Source organism: Trichechus manatus, unplaced genomic scaffold, assembly GCF_000243295.1.
Source record: "Trichechus manatus latirostris isolate Lorelei unplaced genomic scaffold, TriManLat1.0 scaffold00387, whole genome shotgun sequence".
Lineage (NCBI taxonomy): Eukaryota > Metazoa > Chordata > Mammalia > Sirenia > Trichechidae > Trichechus > Trichechus manatus.
Genome location: NW_004444323.1, coordinates 171,869 through 191,592, shown reverse-complemented (window position 1 = coordinate 191,592; position 19,724 = coordinate 171,869).

Genomic DNA, 19,724 nt, shown 5'->3' with positions numbered 1-19,724 from the left:
AATGCGTCACTTCTTCAACTGTCTTCCTTTGTCATAGTACAACTTTCACATATCTATGAGGTGATTGAAAATACCACGGCTAGGGTCAGGCACACTTTAGTCACCAAAATGACATCTTTGCTTTTTAACATTTCAAAGAGGTCTTTTACAGCAGATTTGCCTAGTGCAATACATAGTTTAATTCCGTGACTGCTGCTTCCACGGGCATTGATGTTGATCCAAGTAGAATGAAATACTTGACAACTTCAATTCCCACCCCCACCCCATTTATCATGAAGTTGTTTACTCATCCAGTTAGTTGTAAGGATTTTCATTTTCTTTATGTTCAGGTATAATTTACTGAAGGCTATAGTCTCGTACCTTGATCAAAAAGTGCTTCAAATTGTCTTCACTTTCAGCAAGCAAGGTCATCTGTATGTCTCAGATTGTTAATGAGTCTTTCTCCAATTATTCTTCGTATAGCCCTGCTTCTTTGATAATTTTTCTCAGCCTATAGGTTGAATAAGTAAGGTGAAAGAATACAGCCCTGCTACGTACCTTTTCCAATTTTAAACCACCTAGTGTGCCCTTGTTCTGTTCAAAGAACAGCTTAACTACTGTTGCAAAAACCAGTGCTCAAACATCTCCCTATTATCCAAAAAAAAAAAGATAACAAGCGTTAAAAGATCAAAGGTCTCATGTATTTTTGCCCACTTAAGCTCTGGATGTCTGGGAGGATCTAATTTACCCCTTCTGAAACTTCTGTTAAAGGGGTCCTGGTGTGCAGTGGTTAAGCACTCAGCTGCTAACTAGAAGGTCAGCAGTTCAAACCCACCAGCCACTTCAAAGGAGAAAGATGTTGCCCTCTGCTTCCATAAAGATTACAGCCTTGGAAACTCTATGGGGCAGTTCTACCCTGTCCAGTGGGTTTGTTATGAGTTGGAATATGAGTTATGAGTTGAAATCAACCCAATGGCAATGGGTTCTTTTGTTCTGTTTTTGCTTTTGGTTTGGTTTTGAAATTTCTATCAGCATGAATCAGCAGCAAAAATTTTAACTAATATCCTCTAATATTCTGAAATTAACATTTTATCAAAAGAAAGAGATGGCTGATTACACACAGAATGAGGTACTGAAGTGTTGGTGGGGAGACAGAGATGGGGGACAGTGAGAGGAAGTGGGAGAGAGACTAGGGAGAAATGGAAAAGGGAAATTCACATGCAGTGCATCTTTAACTCCTTTATAAAATCATCACCATATATCACTATCAAATTCTATTCAACTGTCATCTCTCATTGTTTCCCTATTCATTATCTGATTCTATCTGAACATTTCAAGTCTGATTAAACCTAGCTGTCAAAAAAAGAAAAAGAAAAAACCCTCAAAGTAAAAGGCCTCATGTAGCTAGGTCCGATATGCCTATGAATACCATCATGACCTCAACAACTCTTATACTTAAATTGTAACCATACCAAGGTAGAACTTGGGATTTCATCTCCAGACAAATAAATACACCTTTTGAGATTCCAAGCTCTAAAAGATGTGTTTAGTCTTGTTGGTGATAGTGAAAAGGACAAGGTAAGTTGGTATTCAAACCCTGTTTTCATTACTCACCATCCCAATGATCTTGGGCAGACAATTAACTGTCCCATGTGTCATCTTCTTAAATTAGGAGGAAAATTTGCCTATTCATATCAATTATGATGATCAAAACAGTCAACATGTAAAGATGCTTTGTGAAATGTTAAGAATTTTCCTAATATAAAGTCTCATTAAAAAAAAAAAAAAAAGAAAGAAACAAGCCCACTGCCGTCCAGTCAATTCCAACTCATAGCGACCCTATAGGACGGAGTAGAACTGCCCCCAGAGAGAAGAGGGTGGATTCAAACTGCCAGCCTTTTGGTTAGCAGACAAGCTCTTAACCAATGCACCACAAGGGCTCCTAAGTCTCATTTATTTAGGTAGAATAGACTCACAATAGGTAGGCAGATAATGGATAACACTGACAGTTAATTCCTTATTTTGGCAAATCCCAGTGGGAATTGTATTTAATTCAATAGTCAAAAATAGAGGATACAAGTTCCTCCAAAACAAATCTGTTAGTAGCACTTATTTTAGGCTAAACTACAAAGTATCTTGTCTAAGTCATTAATGATTGAATTATAGTAATACTTTATTATTACTAGTGTTAATATATGATTAGTTACACTACTGATAATATAGTTTGTTATGTGCTTATTATGTTTCAGGCAAATTTTTGAGCACTTTACATTCATTATCTAACTCAATCCTTACAAAACCTTCGTGTTATCTCTACTGTTAATAGGATTTTTTAGTAATGTTTAGTAATAATTATTCCCATTTTTGCCGAAGATCATTCTAAATAAAGCAGCTGCAGCAGTATATCGACAGGGAACTACCAGAAATTCAGGCTGGATTCAGAAGAGGACATGGAAGCAGGGATATGATTGCTGATGTCAGATGGATCCTGGCTGAAAGCAGAGAATACCAGAAAGAAGTTTACCTCTATTTTATTGACTATGCAAAGGCATTCGACTGTGTGGATCATAACGTTTTATGGATAACATTGCCAAGAATGGGAGTTCCAGAACACTTAAACGTGCCCATGAGGAACCTGTACATAGACCAAGAGGGAGTTGTTCAGACAGAACAAGCGGATAGTGCATGGTTTAAAGTCAGGAAAGGTGTGCATCAGACTTACATCCTTTCATCATACCTATTCAATCTGTAGGCTAAGCAAATAATCCAAGAAACTAGACTATATGAAGAAGAACGAGGCATCAAGATTGGAGGAAGACTCGTTAACGACCTGCATTACACAGATGACACAACCTTGCTTGGTGAAAGTGAAGAGGACTTGAAGCACTTACTGATGAAGATCAAGGACCACAGCCTTCAATATGGATTACACCTCAACATAAAGAAAACAAAAATCTTCACAACTGTACCAATAAGCAACATCATGACAAATGGAGAAAAGATTGAAGCTGTCAAGGATTTCATTTTACTTGGAAGCAGCAGTCAAGAAATCAAAAGATGAATTACACTGGGAAAATGTGCTGCAAAAGACCTCTTTAAAGTGTTGAAAAGCAAAGATGTCACCTTGAAGACTAAGGTGCACCTGACCCAAGACATGGTGTGTTCAATTGCCTCATATGCATGCAAAAGCTGGACAACGAATAAGGAAGACCGAAGAAGAATTGACACCTTTGAATTGTGGTGTTGGCGAAGAATATTGAGTGTATCATGGACTGCCAAAAGAACAAACAAATCTGTCTTGGAAGAAGTACAACCAGAATGCTCCTTAGAAGCAAGGATGGCGAGAATACATCTTACACATACTTGGTCTATGTTGTCAGGAGGAATCAGTCCCTGAAGAAGTACATCATGCTTGGAAAGTACAGAGTCAGAGAAAAAGAGGAAGCCCCTCAACGAGATGGATTGACACAGTGGCTGCAACAATGGGCTCAAGCATAACAATGACTGTGAGCGTGGCACAGGACTGGGCAGTGTTTCGTTCTGTAGCATGTAGGGTCGCTATGAGTTGGAACTGACTCAATGGCACCTAACAGCAAAAACAACATCCCCATTTTAAATAGAAGGTAACTAAGGCTTAAAAGATGAAGAAACTTGCAAAAACGCACTAGCTTGACTGTGGGAGATGTGGAATTTGAATGCACGTCTCTGATTCTGACATCTGGGCTCACTATATTAAAATTTAAGTGTAAGTACTTTGATGAAATTACTTGATTTTCAGTTTTTCTATAATATGTTGAGATGAGCCTTCAAATAATGTTTTTGCATTCTTTAAAGAAAAGTTCAAAAGAAAGTAGTTTCAGGAGAGTAATTTATGACATTACATTGGACAATGCTTATATATTTTCTTGCTGATGCAGTTTTCTTGCTGAAACTTCATTGGGAATTTGTTGCATGAATTCAAAGCTTGGATTTATCTGTTGCAATTCATGAAAGATGCCAAAATAGCAGCATTCTGCCGAAAGTCTTGTAGGAAGCAGGCTGCAAAGTGTACTCACTGTGCACCAAGATATCCCCCCTCCCTTATATCTTGTTATTAGCAGAACCTACCAAGTTAAAAAAAAAGAAAGAAATGAAGAACACCTTTCATTAACTCTGTTTCATTAGTACTTCAATTTTATAAAGTTTTATTCATGACTACCTTTTTATCTCATGTAATGAAATGGAAATACATATTAAATTTGTATATATGCAAATATGCAAGCTTGTCTACATATTAACAATGAAGGTCTAAAGTTTCTTTATGAAAAATATGATAAATTTACCAAATGATGGATACCTTTCTATCATAATAACTCAAGGAAACAAATAAAAAAAATCTCATCCCAGCATACTGTAAGTGCTCAATAAATATTTTTGAATGAAGATATGAATGAATGAATACCTGAACATTATCATTGTCAATAGATAATATATAATCTCAGAGTTGGAAATACTCTCAAAAATCCCTTACTTTATATCATTCTTCAGCTTGTACCACAACTACATGCTCAAGAGATTATCAAGGTTTTGTTAAAAGACATTATCAGTGAATACTTTATCTCCAAGTAATCTATGCCTAGAAACCTTGGTGGTGTAGTGGTTAAGTGCTACAGCTGCTAACCAAAAGGTCGGTAGTTCAAATCCACCAGGCGCTCCTTGGAAACTCTATAGGGGCCGTTCTACCCTGTCCTATAGGGTCGCTGTGAGTCAGAATCAACTCGATGGCAATGGGCTAGGGCCCACCCAGTATCAGTCTTATCCCTTTTCCACATGGCATCATTTTCAATATGCGATAATGTCCTATTTAGTCAAGATCATCCATAAAGTCATTGTACCATTACCAGTATCTTTTACTTTTTTGGGGGGGAGGAAATTAGTTAGCTTATTTTTTCATGAACATGTCAAGGAAACTTGCTAGAGCCAACTAATATGTTCTCAGGTACAGAATGTGTGGCCATTAATCTGGTTAATGCATTTCTTTACATCCTCATCAGGAAAAAAGGACCAGAAGCAGTTCACACTGACACAAGAAGTAGACTACCATACATTGACATTCTTGCTCACGGCTGTGTTAAGTCTCCTTTGGTCTGTAATAATATAGTTCCTAGTGAACTGTCCCATCCAGATTTCCTCAGTACATGATATTGGTCCACTTGACTACACCAATAGCATCATTCTCAGCTATGCAAATGAGCAAGTGACTACCTAGCTCTTTGAAAACATTATAAGGCACACATGGTCCAGAAGGTGGGAAGAAAAAAATCCTTTGATGTTTCAAGAGCCTACCATATTTGTGAGATTTTTAGAGATTCATTGTCCTAAGAATGCTAGGATAAAGAACAAAATTTTTTGTCTCATATCTTCAAAGTAAAGAGTAAATTATTAGATCCCATATCTCCCATCGCAAAAAGGAATCACAATGTCTAGCAGGTGCCCGTGGGTTTTGAAGAGCGCATATTCCATGTAGGAATACTGATCAAGCCATTACTGAAAGACAAGAAGTCTGCCAGCTTTGAGCTGAGAAGGACAGGTCTGCAGCAGTTCCAGAAGGTGGTAGAAGTAGTCCTGTCATTCAGGCTATATAACCTGGCAGATGCTATAAGACGTATCAGTGATGGGAAAAGTTAACTTCCGGCATTCATGGCAAGACCCAAAAAGAGAATAACAACATCAACCCATAGGCTTCTAGAGAAGGGCTATGCAGTCTGAAGCAGAAAATAATAGTCCTCTTGAAAAAGAATTCCTGGTGGCTACTGTGTCCTGGTAGAGACAATGCCTGACCATGGGAGGGTAACCATGCTGCCATAGCTTCCCAACTTGAGCTGTGTTGTGTCCGATCCACCAAATCATAGTTTCAGGTGGGATCAGCAGCAATCTTTCACAGGATGTATATGCTACATCTGGTATTGGGCACAAGCAAGGTCAGAGGAGAAACATGCATCCAAGACATCCATGTCACTCACCACTGTTGCATGGGTACCTATGGCCACATCTACCAGATGGAGGAGGAAGAACGCAAACTTGGTTTGTGGAAATTGGCCAGTTTGGTATGTGAGTACCAGCTGAAATTGGCCTGTCTGCACAACTTAGGGGTAACTCTAATATTCAGCATTGAGGATAAATCCTCCCAATGGGCAGAACTTCAGGCAATGCACTTGGCTATCCATTTTGTTTGAAAAGAAGTGTAGTCTGAGGTAAGATAATATATATAGGCTCATAACCAAAAAACAAAACCCAAACTTGTTGCCGTCAACTCAATTCCAACTCATAGCGACCCTATAAGACAGAGGAGAACTGTCCCACAGGGTTTCCAAGGAGTGGCTCGTGGATTCGAACTGCTGACCTTTAGGTTAGCAGCCAAACGCTTAACCGCTGCACCACCAGGGCCCCATATAGACTCATGGTCATGGGAAATGTCTCAGCTCTTAGGGCCCAGAAGGAGAAGTATTGGAAGATCAGGGAGAGGGCAACCTGGAAGAGAGAAATATGGATGGTCCTGTGAGAGTGGATACAAATTGCAAATATCTTTGTGTATCTTGTCAGTGCCCACCAGAGAGTATCTACTATGGAAGTGACACTGTAAAATCAAGTAGATCAAATGACCCTACCATCTGACAACAGTCTTTGATTATTCCAGCACTGGCACCATGTGCTAATGAACGGCCATGTTGGCAAGTTTGGAGGCTATGCTTGGTCTTAACTATGTGGACTTTCTTTCAGTCAGGTTAAATTGGCTGCTGCCACTGCCTAATTTCCAGTCTACCAGCGACAAGGACTGATGCTGAGATACAGATATAACCTGTTGCCATTGAGTCAATTCCAACTCATAGCAGCCCTATAGGACAGCATAGAACTGCCTATTAGGGTTTCCAAGGCTATAATCTTGAGGGAAGCAGACTGCTACATCTTTCTCCTACAAAGTGGCTGGTGGGTTCAAACTGCCAACCTTTCGGTTAGCAGCCTGGTGCTTAACCACTGCTCCACCAGGTCTCCTGAGATACAGATAGGGCACTATCCAATTACTTAATATTAAGTCGATTACACTGGATTCCTTCCAATCTGGAATGGCCAGCAGTTTATTTTGACTGGAATCAATTCAAGTATGGGTTTGACTTTCTTGCCCTTACTGCCTTAACCAGCACAACTATTACAAGGCTTCAGAGTAAGCCTCACTATGTATTCAACCAACACATTATCATATATAACATTCTGTTGTTCGAAGGGATCCAGTTTAAAGAAAACGTGTGGTAGTGGCCACATAACCGTGGGATCCACCTATCCCACAAGCAATGGGACAATATTTTGAAGACAAATATGAAGCTCCACCTTGGAAAAGATACACTGAGAGGGTTGTACGCTGACTATTAAAATATTTAGAATGCATGGGTCTGGGAAACAAGTAGGAGTTCTACTTCAGGAATTTTTGTTTCTTACCCCTATACCTCTAGTCTCTGCCAGTCTAGACATCCTGATTCTCTGATGAAAACTCTTCCAACAGGGCATAGAGTGAAAGTTTTTTTAAGCTTCAAGCTGTTGCTGCCACCCAGTCACTTTGTGCATCTTGTACTAGGAAACCGGAAGTCAAGGAGAGGATTAACTATCCTGTTGGTAACTGACCCTGATCATCAGAGGTAGCGGCATGACTAAGATGGCTGACACAGGTTTGAATCAGACTTCCTTCTGCTCCTAATCTCCACTTCTGCTTTTAGACCATGCATGGAATTTTCCACTCTTGTAAAGTTTTAATTACTCCTCTGGAGCAATCAAGGAGGGAGCAAGCATGTGGTTAGACATATGGCAAAATGTTACCTATGGAGGGGATCTTGTGACTCTACTTTGAAAGATTGCTTGCATAGATTGTTCTCAGAAAGAATGTTAAAATGGATAGGCTGATGTAAAGAAAGATTTCTTTGTTCCTCTAAACTGTATATAAAATCCCTCTCTACCTAACCCGTTTGGAGCACTTTCCACTTATTCTTAGTGCTGCCTGGTTCAAACGGTTCTATTCCTCAATAAAACCCTATTGTTTGTCTATTTACTGACTTCATATTTAATTTTGCACTTCAGTAGCAAGGATACTCTTGGCACCCCGGTAACCCACTGCAGCATTTTTTGATACTTCTCTGTCCAAATGTGACAGTGAATGGGTTCGTGCAGCAGTCACCACCTGAGAAGTGCGTGGTTACCAGGGCTCAGATTCCAGAAGGAGGAGTGCTGGGAAACACTCCAGGTAAGCCTCTTAGACTACCTACCACGGGTGCCACCCAGGGTAAGGAGACCTAGAATGGGTAGCAGAGGACGAGATGACAAATATCAGTTATGGATCTGAGATTAGCAGCAGCAACATGGGTTTTAATCTGTCCCGCTAACTTTCCTCATACATTTCCCCATGTTGAATATGAAAATTAATAGCAGACATTTTACTTTGATTTTAAGGTTTGTCTTATCCACAAAACCAAAGATTAACCAAAAGAGCCTGACCCAAACTGTAAAAGCCTGCCAGAATCTTCTCTATAGGAGTGTAAATTTGTTTTATTCTGCTAGTTGTCAAACATTACCTCCTAATTAAAATCTCAAAAGGCTTCATGGCTGCAGGTGGTGGGAGGGACACATTATTAGCAGCCAGGCCAGAAGTAACCTGATATGGGTGGATCTCAGTACAGGGGGAGGGCAGGGTTCACTCAGTCTTGTTAAGATTGGCCCATGATTGCTCTTCTATGTTTCTCCCTCCTCTTCTCTTTATAAGCCTCATTTTACCTAGCTTCCTTGATCCATTTGCTTTTTCTGGAATCAAAATAGTTTCCCTATATGCATATAGAATGACTGCTCAGAATAAACCTTATGTTCAAATGTTGGTGAGTTTCGATTATTTTTAACACCCATGAAAAGAGACTAACCTGAGCCGTAGAAAAGTTGTTTTCAGATGAGGTCAACTCACTGTTTGAAGCAATAGGTGGATTGTAGTGGATGCTGTGGTGTGCCACCCAGATCCCACGCTGTGTCTTTCATTTCTCCAGCTGTCAGAAGTCTTGGCTGCAGATGACAAACAGTTGAGTCCCTCTTGGGGAATTGCGCTTCTCCAAAGGAGGTTGTCTCCTATAAGGCTCTGCACCATCACCACCACCACCAGCTCTTTTCCTCCGGGAGGTAGCTTATAATCAGTGGTTGAGTGGGGAAAGAATACAAAGGTTCCAATGGAGAAGACTCTAAAAGGCTATCACAGTTCTAGGACTTTTCACAGGAGCACTTGAAATCTCTGTTTCAACTGCATCAGAGTTCAATTTCTCACTCTGTCTCCTTCCCTCATGCTCAGTGATGTTCTCTAAAACACTCCCTACTGAACCTCCTGCATAGAAGTCTCAGTGCCTACATCTGTTCTTAACTAGGACATATATTCAGCTCAGAATATGTAGAATCATTTTTTCTGTACTCATAGTTTATATTCTACAGCAACTACAGTATTTTCTTCAGATTACAAGCATATATTAAGCAGTATTATGAAACCACTTTGAAGACATTTTCTAAAAATGACTTAAGGACTTTTTATGGTCCCTGTTTAATTAACATTGATAACATTCTTTATAGAAAGGATTACTTGGGGAGGAATTAAAACAATATATCAACAGCTATAATGACTGCTTTTAATGCTGAAACATTGAAATAAAATCCCCTTAATATTAAGTCTATACTATTAAAATCTCATATATTACCATTAAATCAGCAGTTGAATGATTGGCCTTTCCTTCAGTATTCACTGAGATAACCCAGGGAATTGTGAGCCAGAAAAGCTCAATTTTAATGGTTAAAATAGAAGTGTGCATTTTAGATTCACAGTAAGTGTAAGTAACATCAAATAAAAAATGGCACTATTTTTACTTTCTTATTCTAGGTTTTCTTTCTGCCTTGACTTTTTGCTGGCTCAGATCTACCTTGTCAAGATAATGGCCCACAATCTGCCACTCACTCATCATGTTATGGCGTGGACTTAAGGAAACTGACAGTTTCCATGAATAACAATCATGCATTCAGAGATGTCTCCAGAAAAGGGCATTTTATTGACGTAAAAGGACCAAGAGCTTTTTACCTTTCCCCCTGGCCTTGGTCGCATGTAAGGCGGAGTGCAGATGAGACTATGCTCACTTGCCTTCATCACTGCATCAAAGGACATCAGAATTAAACCAGAGATCTGTCCAGGAGACAGTGTGAATACTTTCTGGGATAGATTTTATTATGGTCTCAAAAAAAAGAAAAACAAACATTCACAATCAGTCACTAAATGACAAAGAGATGTACTTGTGGGAAGCCATAATTATGTATTGGCTAAATCTTCAGCCTCTGGTTTCCTATACACTCATTTCAAAATACTCCACAAAAAGGTAAGAGGCCTGTGTATGAAATCCCAACTCAATTCCTAAAGTCTCTGAAGGTACATCAGGATCCCTACATATAATATGGGACATGAACAAATGATCCTTTTATTCAAATAACTGAAGAGGTCTGTTTACTTCCCCTACAAAGTTCCTTCTTCCATTCTTTCTCCATGTAATTCTTCAGCTCCCACTATGTGTTGGACATTCTTGTAGGCAATGTGCGTATAGTAGGAAACAAAACAAAGTTCTGTGTCCTCACGGATCTTACTCTCTAGTCTGGGGACACAAAAAATAAATAAAACAATACATAATGAACTTCATAATATTTTAGACAGTGACCAGTACCGTAGAGGAAAAAACTACAGCAGAGAAGAGGGGGTGTAGATCACTTTGGGCACCACAGTGAGAAATACAGGGGCCAGGCAATCCCTTGTTGAGAAGACAATAATCGAGCAATCTTGAAGAAGCAGAGACAGTCAGGAATATATTTAGGACAGAGCATTTCAAGACCCTCAACGAGGTGGATTGACACAGTGGCTGCAAAAATGGGTTCAAGTATAGCAACGATAGTGAGGATGGCACAGGACCAGGCAGTGTTGCATTCTGTTGTACACAGGGTTGCTATGAGTCAGAACAAAGTCAACAGCACCTAACAACAACAAAAACATTTCAAGCAAAGAGAGCAGCACATGCAAATGCCCTGGGGTAGGATCTTGCCTGATAATTTATTTAGGAAAAGCATTGTAATTACTCCTCCATTAAAAGACCTATTTCCTCCTTCTGCCACAAATATTTCTTCTAGTTTTCATTAAATAGGAACTGTAGCAGGAAGTAGAACAATTGACAATTGTTATCTCTGGTGGCAATAGCAATTTTTCTATACAAGTATACATATATACGTTTATATGTTGGTATGGAGTCCCTGAATGGTGCAAATAATTGACACGTTGGGCTGCTAACTGAAAGTTTGGAGGTAAGAGCCCACCCAGACATGCCTCCGGAGAAAGGCCTGGCATCTATTTCTGAAAAATCAGTTACTGAAAATCCTTTGGAGCTGTTCCACTCTGACACACATGGGGTCACCATGAGTCAGATCAACTCGACAGCAACTTTTTAAAAATATATACATATACACACTTAGAGCCACTGCCGTCCAGTCGATTCCTACTCATAGTAACCCTGTAGGACAGAGTAGGACTACTCCATAGGGTTTCAAAGGCTGTAAATCTTTACAGAAGCACACTGCCACATCTTTCTCCCACAGAGCGGCTGGTGGGTTCAAACCACTGACCTTTTGGTTAGCAGGCAAGCAAGCGCTTAACCACTGTGCCACCAGGGATCCTCATACACACTTACATGTTTTATATATTAATATACACCCATAAATCTGCTCTTTATGTAAAATATATCTAGTAAATATAGGTAAATATCTGCTCTTATATATATAAACCAAAAACAAAAACAAAAACCCCGTCGCCCTTGAGCTGATTCCAACTCACAAAGACCCTATAGGACACAGCAGAACTATTCCATACGGTTTTCAAGGAGTGGCTGGTGGATTCAAACTGACAACCTTTGGATTAGCAGCAAAGCTCTTAACCACTGTGCCACCAGGGCTCCGAAAGCTAGCTAACCCAACCTAAAAATCCCATGGCTGTCAAGTCGATTCCGACTCATAGCGACCCTGCAGGATAGCGTAGAACTGCCCTATAGGGTTTACAAGGAGTGGCTGGTGGATTCAAACTGCCAACTTTTTGGTTAGCAGCCAAACTCTTAATCACTACACCACCAGGCCTCTCTTACATATGTAGTGGTGGCAAGTATGATGAGAAACACAGTTTTCTTAATTTTAGACTCAAAGGGGTGTAAAGCAGAGACTTCCACAGGTGTTGTAAAATATGACGGTGATGATGATGATAATAATAATTAATAGTAATAATAATATACTAATGGCATACTTTTTAAAGAGCTTGCTATGTGTCAGGCACTTCTCTAAATGTCTGAATCTATTCGCACATTCTTATAACAACCCTAGTATCATCTTCATTTTGAAGATGAAAACGTTGAGTCATGGGAAGGGTGAGTAGCTGTACGACGTAACCTAGTACGTTGTGTGTACCTAGCAATTCAGAAACTGGGAACACAGTGACTGCTACATTTTGTCTATTTGCCTGAACAGTGTGTATCATTCTTTCAACTCCTAGACTGTCTTGCTTATACAGACACAGCCATACTTGTTGCATTTGAGACTATTGAGGAGATAGGTTCTAATATGTTGGAACAGTTGTTCAATCCATGCTGTCTTTGCTGCAAGTTTCTCTTTCAACCTGTGTTGCAGGCATCACTAATCCATCACTGCACTCTCTCGGGCAATTCTGAAAAGCACTCACACAATCATTTTCCACGGGGCTCTCAGTCAATGCCAACCACAGACTGAAGTTGGCAATCACTATGGAACCTGTTTGCCATCCTGCAAGTAGGCAATAGTGAGTCATCTAAAAGCATTTAACATGGAATTGACACATAAAGTGATATTTTCAGAGGATTTCTGTATCAGCATTGTGGAGTACAGTTTGTCTTGTGAGAAGACTGAAAATAAGGATACCAATCAAGAGGCTATTGAAAATTCAGTTATGAGATAACAACTTCCTGGAGGGAGACTTTAGCAGGGGGAATGGAAAAGAGGGGCCAGAGAAGGAACACTTTATGAAGGAAGAGTAGATATCCCTCCTGGTTATTATGGAGGGAGCAGGTGAGCAAAGAATGGCATTGCCTTGTCCTCTCAGCTGATCTTTGGCTTTGGGCTTACAATATGTGAGTTGCTTGTTATAGCTGAATCAACCCCATCTCTAGGGAGAAGGATCTGTCAGCAATGCAGGTACCAGACAACAGGTTAAACAACAAGAACAGCAAATTCCTATACCAACACTACTACTTATAATCAGGAATTTAATTCCTGCTCTCTAAGTAGGGAGCTCTTTTGTATTTTATTTTAGAGCATGGTATGACAGGAATGTAGTTTTCAGAGGGAATGAGGCAATACTAATATCAGAATTTCAAAAATCATGCATATTAATAAAAGAAAGGTAAATAAGTCACCCAGTAAATACTGATCCTGTCTCTAGCTACATAAATACACAAATCCTGAACTTAAAAAAAAAGCATACCCTTATTTCTGTCAATAATATTAAATCAATACTTCAACCAATAATTGTATTTAATGAAATTATATGTATGTTTTATATTCAACCATTAATACACTTTAGGCGTCATTTATATAGCACATGCTAAATAAGCTCCTATGTCAACAAAAAGAAAGTAAAACTAAGTCATATTTATCCATTGTTCACAGTTTCGGGAACAATTCATGGATTTAGGTAATTGTTGAATTAAAGTTGAATTATGTAAAATCAGTTGAGTTCAGTTGAATTGAACATGCTCATTGGTAAAGTTACTAGCCCGATATTTTTGGATCTCCAGATTGGAATTTTGTCCTACTTCAGAATGTGAACAGAAGTTGGAAGTTGTCGTTTGGAAATGACATATGCATTGTTGCATAGTTCTTTTTAGAAAATATGAATTATTTCAGACATAACAACAAGTAAATTAGATAACCCTGTGAACACCTTTCTTGCCACTACCTGGGTTAGTAACTGAGTTACCAACATTTTCAAAGCCCTCCGCGTTATATGCTGTTTCTGAGGTTGTTGAACGTAACAGGTGAACATACATTTTTGAAATCGGTACTGCCTATGAAACATTCAGACACACGCTTGTTGTAACTATAATTATTAAACATTTATAACCCAGCCTTTGTCACACAACACATTGCTATTATGTAAATTTACAGTGTCGACTTAGTTATTAACCAGAGCTATATGGAAACAATGCTCATATTGATTACAGGTACTGTAGATGTCAACAATATGTCTTGTCATTTATTTAGCTAACATATTTAAGTACATGCCGAAAGTTTGAAGATGATGATAATAATGTTGGTGATTATCGCTTGCTCTGAAGAATAATTAAGCCTCCTTGATTCTCTCATTTAAATGCGACAATATTTATCGCGTGCCTTTTATGAGCCACATACTGTTACATGCAGAAAATACAAATAATAAGGATAGCATCAATGATACCAATTACCTTCATTTTAAATGTGCATGCTGTGTCAGGCAGTCTTGTAAGATTTTCCAGGTATTAACTAATTTTAGCTCAATGTCTCTGTACAGAGAAGGCAGATGTCACATACCTTGCCCAGAGTTACAGAGTAAGTATGCACATGTACCGTCTAAGAGAGCAAGGCACACAGTTATCATCCTGTTCTTTATAGGAGGTTCCAGCACAATGTATACAAAAAATAATAATAATCTAGGCAAATCATTAGTAGCAGCACACACAGATGATGGGGTAAATAACTTCTAGAATGAGGCAACACATTTTCAGAAGGGAGCTGGCATGGCATTATGTATTATATGTATTTTGCCTGTGTCGTGACTTGAAAATAAATAATCAATAAATAAAGTAAAGATTTCCTTCTAAGTGTAGAAGACAAGAGGGAGTTCTGAGTGGATGGGCTATATGATCTGAGTGATATTTTCTAGAGGACCCACAGGGTAACAACGTTGACTAAGAGGCAGCACTGATGAAGAGAAAGTCAAGGAAGGCCTGAACTAAGTCAGGAATGACGCGAAAGGAACAGAGCAGGCAGATTTGAGAAATATTTGGGACTAGAGATGGGACGGGAAGAGGTGAACTGTTGAAACGTGGTAAGAAGAGAAAACAGGCAAGAATTGTGTAACGGGTACATTTGTAATCTTAACTAAGAGAGGGCCTATAACAGAAGCAGAAAGGAAGGGAGGGAGGAAGGGAAGAAGGGATGGAGAAAGGGAGGGAGGGAGGGAGGGAGGAAAGAAGGAAGGAAGCCCCTCAGACTTTTGAACTAAAAATGAATAAACCCTATAGTTGGTTAACTCCAAATTTGGCTTTATGATAATGGTCAAGACTTGACTTACTCTGAAGAAGATATTTAATTATTATTATTATTGCTATTATTAAAAACCTAAAGGATATATGTTAATGGCCGTTTTTGTCTTTTGAATCTTTTAAGATGTAGACAACTGTTGCTTTCCTCGAATAATTGGAAATGTCTCAAAACAGAGTTGTTGGATTATCTCTACATGATGCCAGAATTCAGAATAAAAAGTAAAAAAAAAAGAAAAATTCAAGCACTCACCTACTGTACTAATTTGTTGAAGCCAAATATGTGAATAATGGGAAATACCTTGACGACTGAATCTTCAAATTTTTAAGTTTCATAGTGCATAAATATAAATGGAGTTAACCATTAAGTATATTTGAAGCTAATCAATATAGTCCTTTTCAACCTGCTTAACAAGTGACTATGAATTAATCAGTTCGATTAAGGACTCTGTGGTTTACGCATATAAAATAGGTGTCTTGTTTTGAAGAAGGAGCCCTAGTGGTGCAGTGGTTAAGCGCTCGGCTGCTGACCAAAAGGTTGGCGGTTTGAACCTAGCAGTCACTCTGTAGGAGAAAGATGAGGTGATCGGCTCCATGAAGATTACAGCCTCGGAAACCCCCCGAGACAATTCTACTCTGTCCTATAGGGTGACTATGAGTTGGAATCAACTCGACGGCGATGGGCTTGGTTTGGTTTGTCTTGAAGCTATTTCTACACAAGCAATATAAAAGCAGCCGTCTGAGAAAAACTACAGGTTAAAAAAATCATTTATATTGAGAATAAAGATTAATTTGAGTTTTCATTTCTTTCAAATCAAGGATTTGTAGCTCTTCATCTTTGAATCTTCAACACTTAAGTACGTATAAGAATATAATAAATGATGAAGAAATGTAAGAATAATCAACCTAGCTAAAAAGTTAGTAGCACATTTTTATTTCACTGAGTTACCATACAATTATCTATCTTGTTAATTTTGCTGAGGTAGTCAGAAAGTTATTTCTTTTTATATGTTACATGAACAAGTAAGGATACTGTATATAGTATTGAATAATGTTCAGATTCAAATGATTTTAAACTTCACTGTTCCTTCAGAGGCATATATATAAGCAATGATTTTTGATAGAGTAAAAATTACCTAGGTATAGAATAAGACTTTGAGCATTAAATGATGTTTCTTAAAAACAGCAGTGTGAGTTTAGAGAAATGTGCTTTCCAAATAGCTTTTACAAATCCCCCCTTTAAAATCTACAAGTAATCATGCATTATCCTAATAATCCATCCCTCCTCTTCTACTCTGCCTAGTTTTGGAATAAAAATCTAAAGACAAATTAACTTCCAAATAGCATGTATGCTTTTTGAAGAGATACATTCTGTATTCATCTGTCTATTATGGTATTATAAATATTCCACAAAATAGGTAGTGGGGAGAAAAATAACACACGATTGATTTATAAATCAGCCTTTTCTTTCTTATGGGATTCAGATTAGGTAAAATAGCAATTCTAAAGCTTTGCAGTTACTTGTCTCAGCTCCATGGTGGAGCCAAAGGCATAATCTTCACCTTTTCCCTTGAACTGAAAACAGCATCTATATAAATCTTGAGAACTTACACTGAATCATATAATAGTTAATATTTCATAAAATATGCTTACAAATAATGCATGACTCCTGAGAATTTATTAGTAATGGAGTGACAATTCAGAGTCACAGTTTTACTTACCAGCTGGTGACTTTATTAATGCCATCAGTTATATCATGATGATGCGGCAAACAATAGATCGTTTGGGGAATATAAGAAAGAAGAGCGAAATACTGTTCTTATGGGACAATTTTCATTAATTTTTAGGTTGTATTCTTTGTAAAAAAAAAAAATCATGTTCTGAAATCATTTAAAAATAGAGTGGAAAATGCGTATAAAGGATTTCTAAAGAAAGAAAAAAAGAAAAAGAATTTTCTATTTTGTTGAAAGAGTTGCTAGGAGTTTACAAGGTAAAAGAAAACTGCTGCATGAGGCTTAATCACACTTCGCATTTAAATAGGACCTTTCACATTCAAAGCACTTTTCAAGTATAAACTAATTAATTCTCAGAACACTCCAGGGAGACTAATCAATCCTATTTTCACAGATAGAGAAACTGAGGCTGGAAGATTGTGTGACCTTTGTATTCCCCCATCAGTCAGGGAATGCCACATAAAAATAAAAAAGATAATCGAGAACTACCTGATGATATGTTGTAAGATCAAGCCTTTGTAAAGTGTTGTTGTTGTTAGGTGCCTTCCGGTGCATTCCGACACTTAGCGACCCTATGTACAACGGGACAAAACACTGCCCAGCCCTGCACCATCCTCACAGTCATTGCAATGTTTAAGCCCATTGTTGCAGCCACTGTGTCAATCCATCTTGTTGAGGGTCTTGCTGTTTTTCGCTGACCCTCTACTTTACCAAGCATGATGTCTTTCTCCAGGGACTGGTTCCTTCTGATAACATGTCCAAAGTAAGTGAGATGAAGTCTTGTCATCCTCGCTTCTAATGTGCATTCTGGCTGTACTTCTTCCAAGACAGATTTGTTCCTTCTCTGGCAGTCCATGGTATATTCAATATTCTTCACCAACATCATAATTCAACAGCATCAACTCTTCTTCTGTCTTCCTTATTCATTGTCTAGCTTTTGTTACCTGGTGGAAAGTCCAGGTTCTTACTCAGCATGACTCATATTGGCCAATAAACGAGAGACCAAGGTGGGAGAAAAAGAAAGTCACCTTTATTTCATTGTACAAGGAAATGGAGTCAGTTGGAGCTGCTGCTGCCAACACTGCTCGCCAAGGGCAGGCAGGCAAGTTACTTTTAAAGGGGTTTTTACAAGTAGGGAGGTCATACAAGTTAGTTCAGCAACATTCTTAATCTTGCTATGCAGGTGCAATAGGATTTACATATAACTTCTAAGCAAAAGCAGGATTCAAATGCAAAGCTGGTGGGAAGTGCGGAGGTGCTGGAGGGAGCCCAGCAAAGGAAACAATTTTGCTATACAATGCTGTAGGGGAGGAAGCCAGGTAAAAAATACAGCACTGTGAGGCTGTCTCACTCCTTCCATTTCTGTTTGGACATTGGTCATTCAAGACCAGTGTCCATTTTGAACTATAGCCCGGCTTGGAATTCTCTGGCATATTTTCAGGGAGGGGCAAATATTGGACTGAGGCCTTTCATTGTGGCTACAGAACTCATGTTGTTTTACAACTGCTACTTATAAAATATTAAAAGAAAAAGAGTAGCCTTCATGCCCTGTTTATGTGAATGTCTCCCTAAAAGATTCTCTCTTTTTTTTTTTTTTTTTTTCAGATTGTCTTAGCTATTGTCTTTATACCTTAGGGCCCAGTTGATGTGTCTTTATGAGACTTTGTGAGTCCATCTCCAGCTGGATCACATTTTTTATGCTCAAGAACTGGGTAATGACTCCTATATTATCTCCTAAATCATTCTTTTCTTTTGGTAGGAGATTGGAGATATTAATACCTGGACTTAGTTGAGCCCTTAGATGGCAGCTATGGCAGGCTCTTGAAACTCACAGTGCTGGTTTTCCACCGGCTACCATCTGGTTCTTGACCAGGCTCTTAAGAGTGATGTCAATCGCATTGCTGAAGTGAGCAGACTCAATGTACAGCAACATTTTAGCCCAAGGCCTTCTTTTGCCCTTTTAGGTGTGTAAGACAATCGAAGATAAGTTTTATTATGCCTGATACTATCAGGATGCAGACCAAAATATTACTATCCCTTGCGGTAGTGATCTAGCCCATGTACTTATTCCTGATAGTAACCAACCAAATAAATCTGGTGTTTGTAAGGGTGTTACAGTGTGTAACCAAGTAGCTTGCTGTCTAATTCTATGTATGTCCTGTTCTACATCTCCTGTGTTATTTATCCAAATGCAACCAGAGGTATTTGCTACAGCACAGACTACACTTTCTTGGGCTAATAAAAAATCTAAGGCTATTCTGTTATCTCATGTCACCTTGACTAATGAGGTCAGAGATTACTGTTATGTTTTTATCTCATTAGCAATTTCATCTGTTATTTGTCTCATAATGATTAATAAATTTCTTAAAGATTTCTCAAATTCAACTATACTATAACTAGGAATTAAAGCTACCAACCATACCCTGAGTGTAGGACCCAGGGGATTCTTTTTGACTCCTGTTTTATAGTGTGTAACAATTTAACATTACCTTTTCAGTATTTACTAGCATCATTACTACTAATATCTAAAGATAATCTTAAAATTCTCAAAATGCATTGCCCATACATTCACCAGGAATCTAGACAAGAGATTGCCCATGTAAACTCATTGTCAGTTGGA